The sequence below is a fragment of the Mauremys reevesii genome, linkage group 3 (assembly GCF_016161935.1).
Source record: "Mauremys reevesii isolate NIE-2019 linkage group 3, ASM1616193v1, whole genome shotgun sequence".
Taxonomy (NCBI): Eukaryota; Metazoa; Chordata; order Testudines; family Geoemydidae; genus Mauremys; species Mauremys reevesii.
Window position 1 is genome coordinate 37,586,451 of NC_052625.1, and position 23,597 is coordinate 37,610,047.

Sequence of the window (23,597 nt, forward strand, 5' to 3'; positions counted from 1 at the left end):
GAAAGAAAAGTCGAGCTGTATCCATTTGTATTCAGAATGAGGGGTGGCGGGAGTAGCTTGTAATCGCATTATTGTTTTTTGACTTGAAAGTTAGAAGGGATAGTGACTCATACTTCAGTTTCAGATCACTCAGGCAGCTGCCTCCTACTGTACCTTTGAATCAGCATTATCGTGATCTTCACTATTTGCACAGAGGGCAGAATTCACTCATCCTTTCATTTCATAGTCTTATAAAACAATCTAAACATCCAGTTCCCTTGCACAATGAGGCCAGATTGCTTTTCTTCAGAAAGGAAAAGCCAGCACTGCGTTCATGAGAGAAATGTATAGTGTCAAATCATAACTGTGCTTTCAGCTTCTCTTAACACGTCTAGCAGCGCATGTTTTAGTAGCAGAGATTAGTGTCTGAAAGAGGGTACTAGCGCACCAGGATGGTCAGTCTCAAATGGCTACAATCAGTCTGTGGCTAAACAGTTTAAATAGTCCCATGTTCTACTTGTAAAACTCCACAGTTCTCGCATCCATCTTTTCGTCTAGACAATTTGGCAAACAAATTGAATATATGTTGGGTAAAAAGAAAATTAACATCGACTGTCAAGAAATATTTAAGGCTGAGTTACAAACCTCTGGAAATATGGATTTAATACTTGAACACAGTTAGACCCTTTACTACAGTGTCGCTGTGCAACATAAGGTCCCAAGCTATGGTATCACAAGTATGCATATACTTGTTAAATATTACTTGTGACAGAGCGGGAAACAGACCCAAGATCTCTGAGGTTGTACACCCATAGCTCATCCCTAGACCACAACATTTCTCACAGAAGCAGTTTCAAATGTGTGTTATTAGTTAAGCCAAGTGTAAAATGGGTGCTAACACAAATACACCTTTTTATAAAGTTCTTTGAGAGTTAGACACAACTTTTTATAAAGTTCTTAGAGAAGATGCAAAACAACATTAATAGGCAAATGTTTCAGCTGTAGTAACTTATGTACAAAGCAATTCAGTGACTTGGCAGGCAAGGCAGGTCTTGTTTTCTAATGGATCAGAGATTGGCTGTGCATCTGAAAGACTTGTATTCTAGTACTAGGTCTGATACTTAATGTACTAAGATAGCCATGACGCTTTACCAGCATTCCGAGTCAAGGTATGCTGTACTGCTCATGAATGTGTGGCTAATGTAGCTAGCTGAATTTGTCATGTGTACATTGAATGAGACAGGGCTCTGCAGCAACCATTTTTAGCTTGAACAGTGCTGTTCACTCCTTCAGTATAATAATCTGTATCTTCATTTACCTACACAAAAGAAAAAAAATAAAAGATGTTTTAAAAAAATTGAGCAGTTTCAAAAACACAAACTACATTTCAAAACTCAATGAAGGTTGCTAAGTCACAACAGTGTACTTCTTGTACCCATTATATCATTTACAAAACTCAAGCACTTAAAAGCAAGGAAACAAATAATTAACAGCAACATAAATTTTCTACTGCCCACGCAATCAACAGATTAATTTGATCAAGAACAAAAGAAATATGTTTTATCACAAAACAACCTTAACGCTAAGGGGAAATAAATATCATTCTTTATTCAGTAATCTTAAAATATCAACCTGCAAAAAAACTTTTGAAAAAAATACATAAAAATGATCTCAGATATACCACTTCGCTGTTGAGCACTCTTATTCTAGCCACATGTATACATAATTTTACCATAATACACTTTCCCTGTTTAAGTATGTAATGCAATATTTTTCTCAAGACTAGAGTTGGATGAAATGTTTCACATGAAACATTTTTGACAGTGACACCAAAATGTTATGCAAATTTATGTCAGTTTTGTCAAATTGATACAGTCAAGGGAAAAAAACCTGATTTTTTTTGAAAAAGTCAAAATATTTCAATTTTTAAATTTGAAATGACTTTTCCTTTCAAAATTTCCTTTAATTTTATTTTAAAATGGGCAACACTGAAACAACGCATTTTGATTGTGTCTTAACAAAATGTTTCATTAGATCTAAAATGAATTATTTTTCAACTTTTCAATTTGCCAAAATTTCATAAAATGTCATTTTCAGTTCCACACCAAAAAAAAGTATTATTTTTTTTGGAATTGCCAGCAATTTTATAAAAAATCTGTTATTTCTCCCAGCTCTATTGAAGATGCTCACACACAAACAAAGTATACTCACACACAAAAACAAATCAAGGACACACACACACACACATATTAAAATCAAAGCAACCAAATACATACAAACCCCCTGTACTCCAAAATCTTTGGGTCACACTTAAAGTTGTTGTATTATGATGAAGTATGTTTTTTTTTTCTACTTGATCAGAATAATCTCTTTGGTCAGTATATATAGGCAGTGTAATATTTTAGATGCCTTTAACTATTCTTCTCCCATGCTTTTTAAGTACTTGGATGTTGCTAATGATGTGCTAGGTGTTTGGTAGCTTGCTTGGTCATTGCCCAGCAAATTTTACTAGATTTTTTTAAACATTTTTTTTTCTTCACTGAGTGTAATGCATGTGTATGAATTATTCTATAAAAAACACATTCTCTCTCTCTGCCCCCAGGACCTTAAAGCCTAATTCAATGCTCATATGATTAGTAAAAATTCTTTGCTTTTATTTGTAGTTTTAAGTATTTTTCATTGGATTTGAGCTAATCAAGTTGGGCTCAATTCACACAGGAAAATCTGTATATTCTACAGCAGTATGTAGATGATGTTTAGCTGAGCAAACAGCTGTTTGAACCCTTCATTGTGGGCATCACTAGGAAATGCTCTCTGAAATTCCCACAGAAAAACTGTCTGTGTGTTTTACCAGTGGGAATTATGAAGGACTCTTTACATACACTGTATTTACATTTAATGTTGCACAGTCACTTTCCAAGTTTTGAATCTTTGCAGGCAACTTTGGCATAGTTGTTTATTCCCTGCTGACCTCATCATCTTATAAAATGTGGTTTGTAGAAAGAAAAAAAACAGGTGGAGGCTAAATATTAGTCCTTCTCTTTCTGCTCATTCCCCATGCCCCTCCCCCAACTACCCACCAGAAGGCAAAAGGTTAAATACTAACCAATATCATTTCCCTCCCCCCAAATTCCAATCCTGTAACCCTAACAAAAAGCTTTATTAATAAGCTACTACAATTCAGTAAATCCTAAAAGCCCCACACAGTGTGAACTGTTAAACAAAGTTGTTCAGTTATTTCTTGACTAAATGGCTGTAAGTAAATAGATTTTACATCCAATCAGAATTTTTTTTTCTTTAACAGTGATCAGGGATGTTTGGAACATGCTACTGCACAGACAAATAAGAACCACCGTGATTTTAACTTGATTACATTCTGATAGGATGTCTCCAGGAACACTGCTCCTGACAGTAAGTGATTCTATGGAGAGAAGGGGGGTGGGGTGGGGAACCCGCCAAAGAGATGATAAGGAAAGCTGGGATGAATTGTGGGCTCTGTTCTCTGTTATCCAAGGGTGGCTAGCTGCTGCTGCACTGAAGGCCTTTATTCCCTGCCTGTGGGAAAGTGGTGGGCGAAGGCTGCATTCTCAGTTACACTACACATGCAGATTTTAATTAGCTGGATTAAAAACAAGACCGTATCATGTCCTTTAGCGGTATTCTATATAGAAACAAAAGATTTTCTTTCCTGGCTTCTGCAAGCAGCACAGTGCAGCATTAATAAAAAGGTCATGGCAGTTCAAGATGAAAGGTCACACATGATAGAAACACTATGTGAGAGGAACATCATGTTTGTTGCTGCGATAAAGGAGCTCTGTCCAGGCAGGTCATCACAACTTTCTTTGGGAGTAAGAAAATGCAAACATATGTGGTTGACAGAGAGAGAGAGAGCGATGGGTGGATGGATATTTATTAGAGAAAGAGTCACAGCTGTAAGCAGCAATACTGAAAACACTTAGCTTGCACATCTCCATGACAGTACAGAACGTTTCTTGGTTTGCAGAACCTAATTTTTCCAACTTTGTTTGGGGTGATGGGAGGTCAGATCTAGGGCTTGAGTTCAGCCTGAACTGGAGATTGGGTCAAGCTGGGGACTCTAGTGTGCTTCCAAAACTCAGAATGTTTTGACTGAGGTTCTTGGTTTGGACCCATTTCTAAGTAGTAGTTTTCTTTTTTTTTGTAGGGAGCTATACAGGCCCAGCCTTACTCCCAGTTAAGGCAGTGGGAGGGTCACGATTGACTTCAATGGGAGCAGGAGAAGGCCTTAAATATCTCTTGTTCTTGACTAGTAACTATAAGGCCTGACCCTGAAAGGTGCTCGGTACCTTCAACTTCCATTGACATCAGTGAATGACACCAGGACTCAGCCCCTCTCAGGATCAGACCCTAAAATTAAATAGAGACACACGCAGACACACAAAGAACAGCAGATCATCAGCACAATCCTGCATACCTTTGCTGATTTCAAATGTGGCTGATTTCATGTGCAAGGGTCCATGGGATCATGCCCTTGACACACAAAAGCAGAGAGACCACTGTAAGCTTAAGGGGCAGCATGAAAGAAGGCAGGAAAAAGGGAATGGAGAAAGGACAGAGGTAGATCAGATCCAATGTTCTGCCTCTGCTTTACCATTCTCCTCCTTTCTACTGTCCCAAGTCCCATTCAGAAAAAGATTCATTTGTATGGACCGCTTTCCATCCTACCAAATTCATATGAAATTGCTTTTAAAGAGTAACCCTAGTGAAGAGTGAATTTAGCATTTCGGCCTATTTTAAATGAATTTCCATTCTACCGCTATTGTAATTTAACATCACAATTAAATAAAGGTCACCAGACAGCTTGGTCCAGGTATTATAATTGATAGGTCAGACCTTGTAGTCTATTTTAAGTGGGTGATTCATGGCTAGAGCAATCAAGAAACAAAAGGCGTTGGTTTTTTTTCTCAAAAGTATAGTAAAAAAGGTAAAGGTTAATGATAAAAACCTGAAACCTTCTCAATGAAACAGCACTGTTTTTCATTTGGAGCAGCACTTGACTAGATTGGCCATTTACCTATTACACTGTTAACACATTAGTTACAGTGCACTCAGTTCTGCTCCCATTGAGATCAATGGCAAAACTTGATTTAATTCAGTACATGCAGGATCATTTTCCAGAAGCCCAGAAGTCCAGTATGTCCTAGTAAATATCAGCTGATTTAGTCTGTTTTTTTAAAAATATACCAGTAATTTAATCTTTAATAGTTTTGTTTGTTTGTTTGTTTGTTTGTGTTTGTTTGTTTAAGAATAAAGAATAAAATGTTAGTTGTGCATTTACAATATAATGGCCTCATTCTCATTTACACGAAGGATCCTTCACAATGCTCTGGCCACATAAAGTGACCTTAACATTTGAACCCACGTTAATAGGCCTGATAAGGAACTTAAGTGCAATTCACACCCATGTTAATGTATCTTTACACTGAGTAAAGGGGGCTTAGTATAAATAAGAATACAACACCATAAGAGCAGCCATATTGGATCATATGTAGTCAATAGTCGGACTGCGGGCCAAATCCAGACCGACATTTAAACGGACCCCGAAATCCTTTTATTTATTTATTATCATAATTATTTTTATTGCAGTGTGAAAAATGTTTCTCTGGTGTCTGGACCTTGACTATACCTTGACCAAGAAATCTGGACCTTGACAAAAAATAATTGACTACCTCTGGATCACACCAGTGGTCCATCTAGCCCAGTATCCTGCCTTTCGACAGTGACCTATGCCAAGAGCTTCAGAAGGAATGGACAGAACAGGAAATCATTGAGTGATCCATCCCCTGTCATCCACTTCCAGCTTCTGGCAATCAGAGGTTAGGGACATCCAGAACATGGGCTAATAGCCATTGATTAACCTATCCTCCATGAAGTGATCTAATTCTTTTTTTGAACCCTGTCATAGTTCTGGCCTTCACAACATCCCCTGGCAATGAGTCCCATAGCCTGACTATGCCTTGTGTGAAGTACTTCCTTTTGTTTGTTTTAAACCCGAGGCCTATTAATTAATTTGGGTGACCCTTGGTTCTTATGTTATGTGAAGGGGTAAATAATAGCTCCTTGTTCACTTTCTTCACACCAGTCATGATTTTATAGATCTCTATCATATCCCCTCTTAATTGTCTCTTTTCCAAGCTGAAAAGTCACAGTCTTTTTAATCTCTCCTCATATGGAAGTTGTTACATACCCTTAATCATTTTTGTTGCCCTACTCTTTATCTTTTCCAATTCTAATATATCTTTTTGAGATGGGGTGACCTGAACTACACACGGTATTCAAGATTTGGACGTACCATGTCTTCATATAGTGGCATTATAATATTTTCTGTCTTATTATCTACCTCTTTCCTAATGGTTCCTAACATTTTGACTGCTGCTGCACATTGAACAGATGTTTTCGGAGAACTATCCATGATAACTCCAAGATCTCTTTCTGGACTGATAACAGCTAATTTAGATCCCATCATTTTGTATGTATAGTTGGGATTATGTTTTCCAATGTGCATAACTTTGCATTTATCAACACTGAATTTTATCTGGCATTTTGTTGCCTTCTCACTTCATTTTGTGAAATCCCTTTGTACAGCTTCGCAATCTGCTTTGGCCTTAAATATCGTGAGTAATTTTGTATCATCTGCAAATTTTGCCACCTCACTGTTTACCCCTTTTTTTCCCAGATCATTTATGAGTATATTGAACAGCACTGGCCCTCCCAATAGAGATCCCTGTGGGACATCTCTATTTACCTCTCTCCATTCTGAAAACTCACCATTTGTTCCTAACCTTTGTTTCCTGTCTTTTAATCAATTACTGATCTACGAGAGGGCTTTGTTTCTTATCTAATGATTGCTTACTTGCTTAAGAGCCTTTGCTGAGGGAGACCTTGTTAAAGGCTTTCTGAACATCCAAGTACACTATATCCACTGGATCACCCTTGTCCACATGTTTGTTGACAACCTCAAGAATTCTAATAGACTGGTGAGGCATGATTTCCTTTTACAAAAGCCATGTTGACTCTTCCCCAACAAATTGTTTTCATCTATATGTCTAGTTAATTCTGTTCTTTACTATAGTATCAACCAATTTGCCTGGTACTGAAATTAAGCTAACCAGCCTTTATTTGCTGGGATCACCTCTGGGTTTTTTTTAAAACAATTGGTGTCACATTAGCTATCCTCCAGCCATCTGGTACAGAAACTGTTTTAAATGATAGGTTACATACCACAATTAATAGTTCTGCAATTTCATAGTTGAGTTCCTTCAGAATGGTTGGGTGGATACCATCTGGTTCTGGTGACTTATAACTATTTAATTTATCAATATGTTCCAAAATCTCCTCTATTGACACCTTACACTGGTGTCACCTAATCCTCATATTTGTCACCTAAAAAGAATGTCTTCAGTGTGGGAATCTCCCTCACATCCTCCACCGTGAAGACTGATGCAAAGAATTTATTTAACTTCTCTCAAATGGCTTTCTCTTCTTTGAGTGCTCCTTTAGCAACTCAATAGTCGAGTGGCCCCACTGATTGTTTGGCAGACTTCCTGCTTCTAATATACTTAAAACTTTATTTGCTGTTAGTTTTTGAGTCTTTAGCTAGTTGCTCTTCAAATTCTTTTTTTGGCCTGCCTAATTATACTTTTATACTTGACTTGCCATAATTGATACTCCTTTCTATTTTCCTCCATAGGATTTTACTTCCAATTTTTGTTTTGCCTCTAACCACTTATTTTACTTTGTTGTTTAGTGATGGTGCTGCTATTTTGGTCCTTTTACTATATGTTTTAGTTTGGGGTATATATTTAATTTGAGCCGCAAGTATGGTGTTTTTTAAAAGTTTCCATGCAGCTTGCAGGCATTTCACTTTTGTGACCGTAACTTTTAATTAACTAGATTCCTCATTTTTGTTTAGTTCCCCTTACTGAGGTTAAATGCTACTGTGATGGGCTTCTTCGGTGTCTTCCCCCCATAAGGATGTTGAATTTAAATATATGATGGTTATTAGAATTTATTAGAATTCTGGTTCAGCTATAGTTACCTCTTGGACCAGATCCTGTGAGCCACTTAGAACTAAATCAAGAATTGCCTCTCCCCTTGTGGATTCCAAGACTAGCTGCTCCAAGAAGCAGTCATTTATGGTGTCATATCTGTGCATCCTGTTCTCAGGAGACATAGAATATCAGGGTTGGAAGGGACCTCAGGAAGTCATCTAGTCTAACCCTCTGCTCAAAGCAGGACCAATCCCCAGATAGATTTTTGCCCCCATCCCTAAATGGCCCTCTCAAGGATTGAACTCACAATCCTGGGTTTAGCAGGCCAATGCTCAAACCACTGAGCTATCCCTCCCCCCAGTAAGTATGAGAATAGTTGAAATCTCCCATTATTATTGAGTTTTCTATTTTTATAACCTCTGTAATCTCCCAGAGCATTTCACAATCACAATCACCATCACCATCCTGGTCAGGTGGTCAGCTACTATATTATTATTGAAGCATGGAATTTCTATCCTGAGAGAGTCTATGGTACAGTTTGATTCATTTAAGTTTTTTACTCTATTTGACTCCATGCTTTCTTTCATATATAGTGTCACTCCCCCACCAGCATGATGTATGCCAAGAATCAAGCTGACAGTATGTAAAAAGATATTTGTGGCTGATCTATTGATTTTAAATTGGTTATAGCACTTCATTTCAGCCCTAATTCTTCTCTCAGATGTATGTGCAAAGCCTTCACTATAATCAATGGGAGTATTATGTTAATATTGGTCTAAGGTATTTTTTATATGGCCTCCGTCCCCACAGTATCTGAGTACCTCATAGTCTATTAATGTATTTACCCAAATGGGAAACTGAAGCACAGAGAGACTATGGCCCAGATCCTTAAAGGTGATCAGATGCCTAACTTCTAATGAAATCAGTGGGAGTTTGGCACCTGAATATCAGCAAGTCTGTGGCAGAAAGCAGGGAATCAAACTGCAGTCTCAGGTCAGCACCCCATCCCTAGCTGAGGGCAGATCATAAGCCACTGTGCGTTAATATTATGCTTTAGTATTAAAATATTTCATTTCAGAATATATTTCATGGGGGCGGACGGGGGGGGGGGACAGCCCAAAGATACAGTAACTGATCCAGTCAAACAGCTTTTACTTTTCTATTTGATTTGCAACATGGTGGGTAAAAACCCTGGGCCTGCTCCTATTGAAACCAATGATGTTTTTCCATTCACTACAGAGATAACAGGATTGAACCCTCATTCTGACAGGGTTCTTTGGTTCCATTTCATTTTGAATTATTAATTATTATTAATTAGTATTATGCTCTCTGAATCAACAAGTGTATCCAGTAGAAAGGACATGATTCCGCCCCCCACCAACCCTCTCACCCCCACACTCCTATTTAATCCAGCAATTCTATTTTTAGTGTAGTCACTGCCATTGTAAAGAGCTGTTTTATAGGGTGACAGCATCTAGCATGGCTTGGCCATGTAAGCAATATAAATGCAAAGCAGTTAATTATATTTTAAGAGGAAAGCACTATTATTTCAGGAGTGGATTGAAGCAAATCTGGAAGTAATATGAAATGATGCAAGCTATTTAAGACTAAACAGATCAATATGTTTCAATTAATTAGGGAATAGTCATGTGCAGTTTGATAACACAACCTCTATGTGCATAAATATAATCTCCATACAATATATCATTTTTATACATATAAAGCTTAGCACCATATAAACGCCAGGTATTAACAATAATAATAACTGATATTTTAAATCCCAGACAATCAATTTCCAAGGAGGGTAAGCTCTTACACTGTCTGTTACAGGAGCTCCAGATCAAAGCCGCGCTCATCAGCATATGGCATCAGAGTACCATAGGCAGCTATCACATTGTCTATTTCTGAGGTGTGTCTGCTTTTAGGCAGAGCAAGAAGAGCGCTGAACACAGTAGTTCTCTTCATGGATCTGATCCAAAGCCCACTGAAGTCAATGGGATTCTTTCCATTAACTTCATTGGGTTTTGGATTGCACTCCATGCTTTCTGTCACACCTAGACGGGCAATGCAGCAAGTGCTGAGCAAACAGATTGCAACTATTGGAATTCCTCTCAGTCCTTCCAATCAACCTGGAGAATGAGAAACTCTTGACATTTCATCCCAGGAACCAGGACTTGGGGTAGTAAAAGAGAGGTAATATTGGGTCCGGTTGTTTCCTGATATAACTCCATCTTGGTGTATCTCTAACATCTGCAATTTACTGTGGCTCAAGCAGGGCCAGTGCAACCATTTAGGCGACCTAGGTGGTCACCTAGGGCACTAGGATTTGGGGGGGGGGGCGGCATTTTCTTTGGCAGCGACCGAGGCGGCCGGATCTTCGGCCGCCCCGGTCGCCACTGGCATTTAGGCGGAGGAAGCTGGGGCAGGGGGGCCGCCTGCAGCAAGTAAGGGGAGGGGCGGCACACAGGGGAGCGGCACGCAGGGGATCTCCCCGCACCAGCTCACCCCTGCCCTGCCTCTTCCCCGAGAACGCTGTGGCTGCTTCACTTCTCGGTGTGCTCGGGGAGGAGGCGGGGCAGGGGTGAGCTGGGGGGGATGCCTCAGTGTGTGGGGTGGGGAGCTGCTGCGGGGGGGGTGCCTCAGGAGGAGGGAGGAGCTGCCATGGCGGGGGGCTCGGGGACGGGGCAGGGTGCAAGGTGGAAGATTCACCTAGGGCGCGAAACATTCTTGCACCGGCCCTGGGTTCAAGTGGAGTCACACAGAATCATAAAATAATTGCATGGCCTTTCAAGAGCCCATAATAGGTTTCCATATGCAGAGGGTATGCACCACTGTCCTTTGTTTATATTTCCCTTTGTTTCTATTATGTCCACCAGTTGACAACTTGACCAACACCCTCCCTCCCTTGAGGAGTATTCATGTTTGTATTTAGTTTGTAAAATGCCTTGGGGTGAAAGGGTCTGTATTACAGAAGTAGTTTTAAATATATAGTCAAGGGAAATAATTATCAGTAGAGATAGGCAGAAGCCACATTAGGATCTGGATTTCAAGCACTCCAAAGTTCAGAGTTGCTTGGATTTGGGGTTTTAGCATAGTACATTAAAACAATAGGGGTGACTGGCAAAACCCACCACAGTTCACAGGCATCTCCATGTAAGTGTTAGGTTTGGTCCCATGTTAGATTGTAGAAGCATGATAAAATAGCCTTCTGGAAAGGGGGATTTGAAAAAGACAGAAGGAAAAGATACCGTTTGCATATTTGCAACTGTATGTCCAAAAAGAAACTCCTCTTTTTCCGATTTATCTGTATGGCCTCTGTCATGTGGGGGAGTGGAGGAAGACTCCAGAGGGAAAAAGGAAAAAGCCCTGGACTGGATTAAATTGGTACATTTCAAGGTTTTTGCGGAGCTTTCACACAGGCTGCCAGGGCACATTGGCACCAAATTCTAATTCCACAATGTTTCAGTTTCTATTTTCTCTAGATGGTAAGAAACTTTCTGTTTTATCACTGATAAATCTTAGTTGGCACACACAAAGAAGATGCTCTCCACTGTCTCTGGGAAACTTAAATGCTATCATGCACAGCCAACACCACTTAGAACAGGAGCAGACATTTCAGTTCATATCTGGATCCTACCACAGAAGCTGCACATACAGACAGAAATTAAAATGATCCTTTTCAAATCAATTATCTACTTCATCCCGACACACAAAGACTTTTGCAGTTTTAGTTTGAGGGGTTTTAAGGATTTTCTTTCTCATTTTTGCTGAGGTTTTTTTTTTTTAAGGAGTTGCTGTTCTATAAAGAACCAAAGAATCAGCAAACTCTAAAAGAATTCAAAGAGGGTGCAGTAGTTTTAGCCTTCTGTTTGTGTGTCTCCAATAGGTGTATTTAAATGTAAATGTTACCCTTTCACCTCTGAGCCACCTATTCTTATAGCTAGCAGAAAGAGAGCATTCATGGTATAATGTCTTTATGAGGAGAGATCTTATACTTAATTTCTCATGTGAATCAGACTCTTTTATAGCACATGTTTGAGAGATTGAAAGAACAATATTGGTCTAGTGGTTCAGCAGACAGATCATTGCACTGTCACATGGGAGAGCTGGGTTCAAAGAGTCTTCAGGGACCGCAGCTAGCAAGCACATGTGTGAAGTTGTAAACACTGATGGGTCCACTTTTCCACTCCGGCACAATGGTTTAATTGTGCACTATGTACACTATCACATCATGCCAGGGCATCTAGATCCTGTTTTCTGGAAAGTATGTCTAATTTATGGTACACTACATGGAATCACAAGTGAAGGTAAGGCAGTAACCCACAATTTCTTACATAGTTTGCACTGACCTCCATTATTCTATGGTAAGAATTGGTGGGCGGAGCGAAGTATTTGTGACAAGTGTTTCCAGCTGAACATCGGTGCACACTTTTGATTGCATGATGATCCAATTATAAGCAAGCGCACACATCTGAATCATTGCACGTTCAGTTCAAATCACCACAGATCCATATATACAAATACCATACCTCAAATAAAGAGGCACATTGGCTCCCTGAATGCACTGCATGGTTTGCAAGTATCATGATGCAAACTTGTTGACTTAAAAGGTGTGACTCGCCTGAGGGGGCTGACTAAGGCTGAAATCCTGTGAACACAGATTCTTGTGCACATCCGGAGTCCCTCTGAAATCAACAGGACTCTGCATAGTTTGCATCAATGCATATATTTGTAGGATCAGGGCATAAGGCCCCATTTACATTGGCTCAACAAGATTAAAACTAAATTAACTAAGCACTGGCCAGGAAAACTGGCAAGGCAAACTGTGTTAGCGCCTGTCTGCCTGGCCACAGCTGAATTTGAACCTGCGCTGCTTCTCGCAGCTCCCATTGGCTGGGAACGGCGAACCACGGACACTGGGAGCTGCCGGTGGCCGTGCCTGCAGACAGTGTAAACAAACGTGTGGCCTGATGGGCTGCGTGTGGCCCATGGGCCACAGGTTGTCCACCACTGCTTTAAAAGTTTCTGTATGAACATGAAACATAGATGCCTGTGTATCCCACACCCACGAGCACTGAAGCTCAGACAGAACTTCCTTACTTCCCTAGATTCCCCTCCCCCAGACACACAGGCTATTCATTGTCATAGCACTAGGGGCCCGAACCTGCACCACTAAATTCAATGGGCATTTGCCATTAATTCAGTGGGTGCAAGATCAAGCACCCAGAACGAGTACAGAAGTACTTCTGTATATGGTTCCAAATGCAAAATGTTAAAGAATGAAAGGGCATAAATATTTATGTGAAGGAAAGGAATTTGTGTTTGAAGACATTTAAAAATGTGCAGGTCCCCTTTAAGAGCAGCCAGAGGAGAATTTGTATGGTCATGCTCTGTAAAAGAAAAACTAGCCCTTTTGATTCCCCACCCCCAGCAAAAAGTCCAACTTTCAGCTGACTTGCTGTTTCAAAAGAGGGAACGATGCCAGACCGTTTTAGTGGAGTTTTAAGCGTTTAACTCTTTAAAAAAAAATCCTGAGACTAGAATTGAATATCTTGGAAGCTCCACAGAAGTCATTTGGAAACCAGTTTGGATAATAACTTTAATGCTCTGTCAGCCCCACAAGTTAATTAAGCCACTGATACCAACTACCACCAGCCTTTAACATATATATACAACATATCCTGTGTCCTAGCTCCTACTCTGTCCAGAACAATAAAACAGTGTTCATGCAATATCACATTAACAGAAAAGACTAAGAACTTAATGATGACATTTAATAGTTAAGCAAACAGACGCAGTATTAATTTGATTGTATTCAGTGACTGCTTAGTTAAGTCTTAGACATCTCTTCTTAATGTAGCTAATGCATGTTGAAGTCAAATAGGAGATCTCTATTCTATATATTTTCTCAATAGCTGTAAACTGGAAATATATTAATTTGATAGAAACAAGAAACTTTACCTAATGGTCTCTTCACCTTGAACAAGTGCACAGCCTCTCTGTGAGAAACTTGGCATACTTTATAAATATTTTAAATAAATGTATTAATAATCTTTGCCACCAAAATATTTTTGTGCCAAAAATCAATCATTTAACTGAATCTTAAGATAAATAAATAAATGATCAATTCAAAGCGTATTGTCATAGCTGCATGTGAGAAAATAAATACAGGAATCTGCTACTTTGCTTTCCCTACAGTCTTAATTTCCATCTACTAATTATAGCAACCGTTGGCTTTAATCATTTATCTCAGGGCAGCCTATCTGATTATTGGATAAAGACCAATGTATTAAAACTTAGTGAGTTACTGGAATCTTCTGGAACTAGAAACTATACAGATGGTCTGCAACATATTTGTATAGAACATGCCCAATTGTTGACAGTTTTCCAACTATTATAGTAGAATAGTAAGAAGGCAGATACTGGGCAGTGAGCACTGAGCAACTGTTGTCACAGAGCCTTCCCCTCTTGGCTGCTTCCCCATTCACCCAATGAGCAGTTTTGGTCTCCCAGAGCAGAGACAATGGTTGCTTTGGAGAAGGAGGGAAGCCTTAGAACACCATGTAGATTTAGGACTGGATAGAAGGTATTGTGCAGAGGCCATGCCCATTACTCATCCACTGGCAATGGGCTCTCTTCCTTTTGTCTGGAAAGACGGTAAACTTTCAATGCCATCTGAAAACAGAAGGCCTTTCACAGAGTGCAAGAACTCTGCCATCTCAATCATGTGAAAATATTGTAAACACTTTCCCAGCCCCCATTCAGCTGTCCAAGAAGCAGAGCTAGAAAACACCAAACAAAACAGGAAGGAAACAAAAAGGGGGTGCATGTGCTAATTTATATTTTAGTTTGAATAGGTGTTTTGCTCATTTTTTTTAACATTAGTGAACTGAGTTAAGTTAGCTATTACAGGAGAAAAGGGTGTTATAAACCTACAATGAGTATTGTTTGGAGGTAAATCCAGTGGCCAGTAGTTTCCCTCCAGCTGGGCTTCTCTTGTGTTTCATTACAGATTCTGCACGAGTAGATTTCAAATATGTGACAGAAATTAGAATTATTTCTCTTTCCATCACCAAACGGACCCCTCCCTGTGATCTTTTACCAACACACCACAGTACCTTTAGCCCAAAACACTAAGCAACACAAGCTTCCTTACTTACATGTCTTAGAATTAGTGTGCTTACAATATATAGTAATAGATATAAATGTACATATACAGACTATGTTATATGTAGCACCTGTGTGGTAGGCGGTTCACAGCGAATACACTAAGAGCAGGGGTTCTTAAACTGGGGCTCGGGACCCCTCAGGGGGTTGCAAGGTTATTACCTGGGGGGTCACGAGCTGTCAGCCTCCACCCCAAACCCCACTTTGCATCCAGCATTTATAATGGTGTTAAATATATAAAAAAGTGTTTTTAATTTATCAGGGGGTCGCACTCAGAGGCTTCCTATGTGAAAGGGGTCACCAGTACAAAAGCTTGAGAACCACCAATTAAGAGTAATGGTATATATTATTATTATTATATAACAGTGGTAGTTAGCACATGTTGAAGTTGGTTTCCAATTTCCATTCTAATAGCCCCCACCTCACCACTCACCCCATTCCAGTTGCTTTCAACTTTGTCAGACTAGCTGCTTATATTTTTGTGAATTTTGAGCAAAATCAGTTCAGGTGGTTCTGAGTGGTGCTCACCCACCACAACCAGCAAACTGTATGTGTTTCTGATAATTTAAAGGGAATTTAATATGCCGTAACTATTATGTTATCTTGATACTTTTTTAAAGTATATTTTTGGTCCAAAATGACTTATTTTATATGAAGGAATCAACAAGAAAGAACAAAAATGAAGTCCATAAGAGAGCACTGTGTGTGCATCTCCTTTAGAACTGGCTCTAAGAACTCGGAAAACTATATGGATGCTTATCTCTGCAAACAGGTAAAGCTCTTAGAAAACATAAAATTATAGTACACAGAAGACAAAAACATCTCAGTTTCAAGCTATATACTCGCAATACATAATGACAAGCTTAACTGAGAATACAGCACTGTACATATGCAGGTTTTGTACTTCCACCTTGGGGGCAACATGGGGCTGCATTGTCCAGTGGGAGGTTTGGAAATGATTATATACCCTTAAGATTGTGTCACGTGCTCCCCTCCTATGTCCTTGGACAGGTCTGTTGCCAGTGGGAGGGGAGGGGATCCCTTTCTCTATTTCCACTCCTTCCCCCTTTGTGACCCCCAGGGATGATAGGAGGGAAGCAGACTGATGGGACTACAACTGAACCTAGCCCTTGAAGAAAAAGAAAGGGTACTTACAGCCTTCTTGCCTGTGCACCTACAAAGGAAGAGGAAAAAATTAGCCAATAGAATGTACATAAGGTTGCATAAGAAATGTTATATTACACATTGTGGGTTTGAATGTTCTGTGCAAGATGCAGTTAACTCTGGAAGACTGCATTCCAGGAGACTCCACAACTGTGATATACTCCCTTGACAAAGGAGCTGGGATTTGACCCTTCTGAAACCAGTGGATCTTCAAAATTTCACAGTAGCCTTCTGTATCCACACTAGCTTCCAGCTCCTTTGGTATTTTTAAACAAGAGGTTCCAATATAAATTTCATAATTAACATACCGGGGCACTGGTGACAAAAAAGCAGCGGTGCATACAACTGAGCAACACAACCATTTGCATTAAATCTTGCTCTAAAACTCAATGTTTTAGTCCAAAGACGGAAGGTACCAATCTTACAATGAGCTCCATGCAGGAGCAGACATATCAGCACATGTGGAGCTTATTGCAGGAATGGGGCCTAAAAGTGTCACACATTTCTCCCCGGGGGCCAAATCCTGAACTCCTTACTCATGCCAAATGCACACTCCCATCACTGAGTGCAAGTGAATGTCATATTACCCTCTTTGTGGACATGCTTTTCTAGCTTATCAGCCGTTACAACCTTGGCCCACCAAATGTTGTGAATGAAAGGGAGACCGCCATCTGATGGGCATACTCCACAGGACTTTTCTAAAAGTACACAGTATAGCAACAATGCAGCTCTACCTGATTTTTCCCTCATACAGCCATGGATGCAAGCAGTCTGCTGATTTAAAATAAAGAGTGCAATAACAACATGGAACCGGGGCATTGCCAAGGACTTTGTGGCAGCTAGGAATCAGTAGCATTCCATACTGTTCCTGCCACATCCCTTCCACCAAGGGAGGCTGTGTGGGGTTGGCTATGCTCATCCTATGCCATCTATGGTTTCCCCATACTGGTGGAATCCACAAGTGACCAAGTAAGCCAACTTTCTGGTTCCTTTGCCCCACCAAAGCCGCACAAAGGGCCTGCAGAGGGATGAAGGATCTGGCCCATAACAAACAAGAAAGTGTTAGAAGAGAATCTTGCCCTGGTATTGTGGGAGGTCAGAGGAGGGTCCCTATTCATCATTTCCCATCATACCTACTCTACACAGCTTCCTACAGTGCTCGTTAGCATGTTCTGAAAACCTAGTATTTGTATTCTGTAAACAAAGGATTAAATGTATATGATTATCATCCCTGCAAAGTAATTTAAAATTTCTACATGTAGAGTGCACACACACATGGCTGGGGGGAAAAGCGATCCCAGACTATGAAAACTATTTGTGGATAAACATAGTACAGCCTCAGCTTGGGGTAGTTAAGAGGACTGGTGCTTTAAATTTAAAAAAGCATTCCTTGAGTCTGCCTTGCACATGCTATCTCACTCCTCTGCCCCCCCCCAGTTCCCCACCACTCCTTTTTATAAAGAGAAGCTGCAATAAATTAGAATGTTATGAGACTCCAAACAAAAACCTTCACTAAAATTGAAAACAAGACATGGCTGTACAGACATATGGAAGGTTTATGAGAGGGAAAAATAATCCCTGTGCAATAAAAAATCTGTTCCTCTATTTCTTGGTCTTTAAAAACTAAGAGTTAAATGAGACAGATGCAGTATTTTGCTCTACAGTACACTAGTGGTAAATTTTCCACTAGAGCAGCATAATACTTGTTATACCCAACTCCATCCTCCATAGCTATCCTAGTGGGAAATGATCTTTATATCAATTTTCTGAATTTCTTAATAAAAATTTTAACCTTATATTTGGAAACGATATATCTTTGCCCTCCAATATCTAGTTTAGATATTACAAGAAAGCAATGAATTCCTGGGGGTTTCATATAATTTTATTTTGAGTTAAATGCTGGACCTTTGAATTGCATTATTGGCTTTTAAAACATTTTATGGGAGAAAAGTAGCTCTGCTTCATTTATATTTACATATCTGCTCCAAACCTCAAAGTGCTTATTTTGATTACAGTGTGCACTTACTTGCTTCATTTCTTTCTCCGCAAAATGATTCAGGTTGGGGGGTTGTTCGGCTAAACGCTGGAGCAGGTTATCACTTAAAAAAAAAGAAAAGAAAAAATCTACAGTGCCATAAATTCCATGTATTTCTACTAAGCAGAGTGGTTTGGAACTGAAGACAGCCTCAAACTACAAAGTTTGGGTCTGTATCCAAATTTTCCCAAAGTTTTAAGGAAAGGTTTGATATCCAGGGGTTTGGTTCATCATTTTTGGACTATTATAGAAATGGAAGCCAGCCACAACCATGGGAGCTAAGTGATTGTGGATGTTTGGACCCGGGGGTTTGTTCAGAAGTGACAGAGTCTTGGAACACAACACAGTGCTCTGTGTAAATGTGAAACTGACTCCTGTGCAGAGAGCCTACTCAAGTCTTATGCACCACTAAGTCCCCTAAGCACTCAAAATACAGGTTAAGTGGGGTTTAAATATGCTGACCTGTTGACAGAGTACAGACTACCACTTCATGGACACAACATAGAAGTGCTTTAGCTTAATGTTTCTGCTAAAATTATCAGTAGGGAAATGGTTAAAAATTGAATTATCCAGAGTTTTACCACCCCATTGAAATGAATTCAAAACTCATAATGAGGAGTGCAGGGACTGCTCACTGTCCCCTGCCCACGGGATAGCCAAAGGGAGCAGAATCCCAAAATGGAGGAAGTGGGGTCATGGCTGAGTGGGGTGGTGCACTGAGATATGGTAATCTACTCTAATAGATCTGCCAGATTATGTCCCTAACCAGGTGCCCAGCACAAAGACTATGCATCACTTAAGTCCCACTTCTCGCCTCCAAACAGAGCTGAAATGGGATATAAATGAGGGCTCTGTGCTGGGCCTCTACACAGGGATGAATTTCATCTTTGTGCACAAGAAGCAGCACCAGGAGGGATTTTGCCTTCCTCAGGTCTAGTCTACACTACAGAGTTAGGTTGACGCAAGGCAGTTTGCATTATCCTAATTACAGAAGTGTCTACACTTAAATTTCACTCCCGCTACCATAACTGCTCACTATGACAACTTAATAACTCCACCATCCTAAGTGGCGTAGTGTCAAGGTTGATGTAGTTAGGTCGACGCAGTATCAGCATAGACAATGTGTTGCTTGCGTCGACTGTTACTGGGTTTCAGAAGCCATCCCACAATGCCTCACACTGACAGAACAATTGATAAGAAGCACTTCTGGTGAGGATGCGCACTGCCAACACAATGAGCAAAGCATAGACACGCAAAGGCGATGTAATTACTGCAGCAGCTGTATGCTGACGTAAATTACGTCAACTTAATTTTGTAGTGTAGATATGGCCTCAGACAAATCTCTCTGGTAATTCTCCTGGGGTTTAGCAGAGCTTCATTGCCCTCTGCTCATGATTATGACTTAAAAAGCCACAATCTAGCCCCAAGGAAATTTCCCTCATCCACAGCAATAATCTGTTAATTTTAGGCCCTTTACCATTGTCTAGGACAGGATGGAGAAAGAAGGCCACTCAGACCCTGAAGATTGCATTTTTGACTTCATGCTATTAGCATTTTGAATGTTTTTCATGTCCTGATTTTGGCCCCATTCCAGCAAAGCACATGTATAGTCCCATTGACTTCAATAAACAAGGGACATCAGTAGCATGCATTAGATTTTCCCCAGATATTTTTAGAAATAGGCCCAAACTAGAGTTTGGACCTGAATCCAGACTCTCAGATTCCAAGGCCTGAAGGGACCATTGTGAACATCTAGTCTGATTTCCTGTATAACACAAGCCATACAACTTCTCCACAATAATTCCCAGAGCAGATCTTTTAGAAAAACATTCAATTTTGATTTAAAGATGGAGTGATGGAGATGAAGAATCCACAACCATCCTTTATAAATTGTTCCAATGGTTAATTACTCTCACTGTTAAAAAATTGTGCCTTGTTACCAGGCTGAATTTATACCATTCTCTGATAGATTAAAGAGCCCATTATCAAATATTTGTTCCCCATGCAGGTATTTATAGACTGTTACCTAGTTGCCCCTTAACTTTCTCTTTGTTAAGCTAAATAAATTGTGTTCTATAAGTCTATCACTCCACGGCATATTTTCTAGCCCTTTAATCATTCTGCTGGCTCTTCCTGAACCCTCTCCATATATATCAACATCCTTCTTGAATTGTGGACAGCATGGCCTATATTCTTTGAGCCTCGATGTACACATGTACATTTAGCAATGTTAAAACTCATATTGCTTGCACCCAGCTTACCAAATGATATAGATCTCGCTGCATCAATGACCTGTTCTCTTCATTATTTACCACTCCTCCAATTTTTGTGTCATCTGCAAACTTTATCAGTGATAAGTTGTGTTTTCTTTCAGGTCATTGATAAAAATATTAAATAGCATGGGGCCAAGAACTGATCCCTATGGAACCCCACTAGAAACATACCTGCTCAATGATTCCTCACTGGTTTATATTGAATCCCCCATTGATTACTTATATTTTTTCTGACACGGACTAACTGAAAAAATTAGTTATTAATGGGCAGTGTGAATTCCTACCCCCAAAGAATGGCATGGCTTGAATTTGTAAAACACTGTCCTGCTGGACTGTTTCAGGGATGACTTCACTTTGATTTTAAAGATAAGTAGTTCATCCTGCTATCTATGGTTGCACTATTTGTAACACGTTCCAGCTCTTGAAATTCTGCCATCTATATAATGATTCCTAATACTTCATCCTCATCATTCGATCAAATACAAGACCCACACATAAGTATTGTCATTACTGAGAAATGTATATTGAAAGTCAAACAATCATGAGATTCTTTTCAAGTCCTTTTCTGTTTTCCTAAATGGATAGTGTATGCTATCAGTGTATGCCGTTCCTGAGGACAAATCTTGCATTCTACATATATGGTTTATTTTTCCTGGTGTTCTGAACATCTATAACTTTTTTTTCCTCCCCAACTGAGAGATGTAAGTCAAGTCTAAATACAACTGTCAAGTTCTAAAATCAGCATCAAAGCCCAGTAAAAGCAGGAAGGGAAAACAATATGCTACGTTAAACAGTACTGCCTCAGATCTTAAAGAGTTATACAATAAAAGTCATACCCCCTTTGAGTTCTGGATGTGGCAAGCATTACCTAACATCCTCAGTCAGAATCCGACTATTTATGAGGTGATGAGAAAAAAATACAGCTCCTTCTCTTGTCAGTAGGACATCTCCACTAGCCCTGATTGGGGGGTGGGGAGTGATACCTCAGATGTACTGAATCTTCTAGATACTGGAAAAGCAAAACATTCAATGCACACTTTGGAGCCATTATCTTCCTTGATCAATTCACAGGGTCAAAGAGATCATGAAAAAATGTTATATCACATATCCTACCTTTAGGCTGTTTTTACTTTCCTGGGAACCTGAAATAGAGATTTAAACAGATTTATTGAACCAGAAAGAGAAATATTTATGTTTGGAAACAGTGGTGTTCCTAAACATTGTTTTTTTTCCTTTCTTTCTTTCCTTCCACACTGATATGGTTCTTAAAAGTTTGTGGAGTGACTTAGAAATTACTTTTCTAGGAAAAATCTCCCGTTTTTTATACACCGTGAAACAAATTTTAACTTAGGCTTTCAATCAGTAATGAATAAGAAAAATAGTTTACTTTTACCACTTTTTTTACCTGTAGATCTCAGCATTTTTAAAAGTTCATAGACTCATAGATTTTAAGGCCAGAAGGGACTGTTATGATCATCTAATCTGACCTCCTTTATAAAACAGGCCATTGAATGTCACTCAGGTACTCCTGTAGTGAGCGCAGTAACTTCTGTTTGATTAAAGCATATCACCCAGAAAAGCATTCAGTCTTCTGAAGACAGAGAATCCACCATTCCCTTTGACAGAATAGTTAGGTAAGTCATTAACCCCATGTCACATATGGCGAAACTGAGAGACAGACTGTCCATAATATAATAACTGATAATATAATAAATCATTTGCAAAGTAAAAGTCTTAGAATGATCGCATGTAAAAAAGCTTTTCAGTTGCACTTGACAAACAGTATAGGCAGCATTCCCTATAGTGAGTGTAAGCAGTATAGGGAATACTGTAAATCCTAAGCTAATGCTATGTAGGGATCCAAAACAAGGAGGGAAAGGTTTTTTGTACAAGTTTCGCTTCAGATTGTAAAACATGTTAAGCAAAATGTACACTGTGCCCACATGCATGTACGGGCGATTAATGGAAACAAGTTTTCCCCCCGTAGTGTGACTGCAATGATAAGACCATGGACTTTTCCCCATTCGCTTATTTTATCCCCCCTGATTCCAAGGTCATTAAGCAGCAACAGTCTGGCTTTTAGCAACTCAGGATTTTCAACCATGCTGCGCCATCTTCTCTCTGTCTATTCCTTTCCATGTCTCTAGATGTACTTTCCCTGAACCTATTGCCTGCCCTAGGGTTGTAGGCAATCTGCAAACTGAGTCACATTACTTGAGCCCTCCCTACTCTGGATCACAGAGATGAAGAACAGAAGCCAGGAGACTGGGCATGGTGATATGAAATGAAGACCCAAATATGGGACAAGAGACGTAAGCTTGACATTAATGCACAGAGAGAAGGTGCTGCTTGAGGAGAGCATTTTCTGGCACCAGGCACTGCAGGAGAAATGTGAGAGGTTTAGACAACTAGGCCAACATGAAAGACAAGATACAGGGGAGGAAGTAAAAGAAAGAGGCATTTTTCTTTTGGCATAAAAATGCTTCCAGATGGCATCCATTTTCCAACACTTTCCTAGATGAGCTTCCCAGCCATCACCACCACATTTTGGGATTCAAAACAAAAACAAAACAAGAAATCAGTTTCTTCCTTAGCAGCTCTTTCTCCTCATTCTCCCCTGTCCTTTTCCAGTCCATTGAGAAGTTCTCATTCTGTCAGTGATTTGCTATGTGGTCATTGGCTCTCTGGCCCAGATCCTCAGAGATATCTAGGTGCCTAACTCTCATATAAATCAATGGGAATAAGGTGCCAAAATATCTTTGAGTATCTGGGCTTCTGTGATTGTTTCCTCATCTCTAACATAGGGATAATGATACTGTTCCTTACCTACCTTGGTAAAATGCCTTGAGGTCCATAGCCAGTGTTTGGCTATGCTTGTAGCTCACTACCAGGGTTTTGTTGCTGGGCCCAATTTGTATCCAAACAAATTCCAATCCACTCCTTTTCCTG

The 23,597-nt window shown here is 39.8% G+C and overlaps 1 long non-coding RNA gene across 1 annotated transcript in view; it reads right to left on the bottom strand.

The window, feature by feature from the left end:
• Positions 1 to 848: 848 nt before the first annotated feature.
• Positions 849 to 23,597, bottom strand: part of LOC120400191 — a 35,879-nt gene continuing 13,130 nt past the window's right edge. Inside the window, exons 2-5 of the long non-coding RNA XR_005595586.1 lie at positions 21,762 to 21,790; positions 18,367 to 18,439; positions 16,332 to 16,350; positions 849 to 1,297 (exon numbers count right to left, since the gene is read on the bottom strand). This is a non-coding gene — a long non-coding RNA (uncharacterized LOC120400191). The remainder of the gene's footprint in view (positions 1,298 to 16,331; positions 16,351 to 18,366; positions 18,440 to 21,761; positions 21,791 to 23,597) is intronic.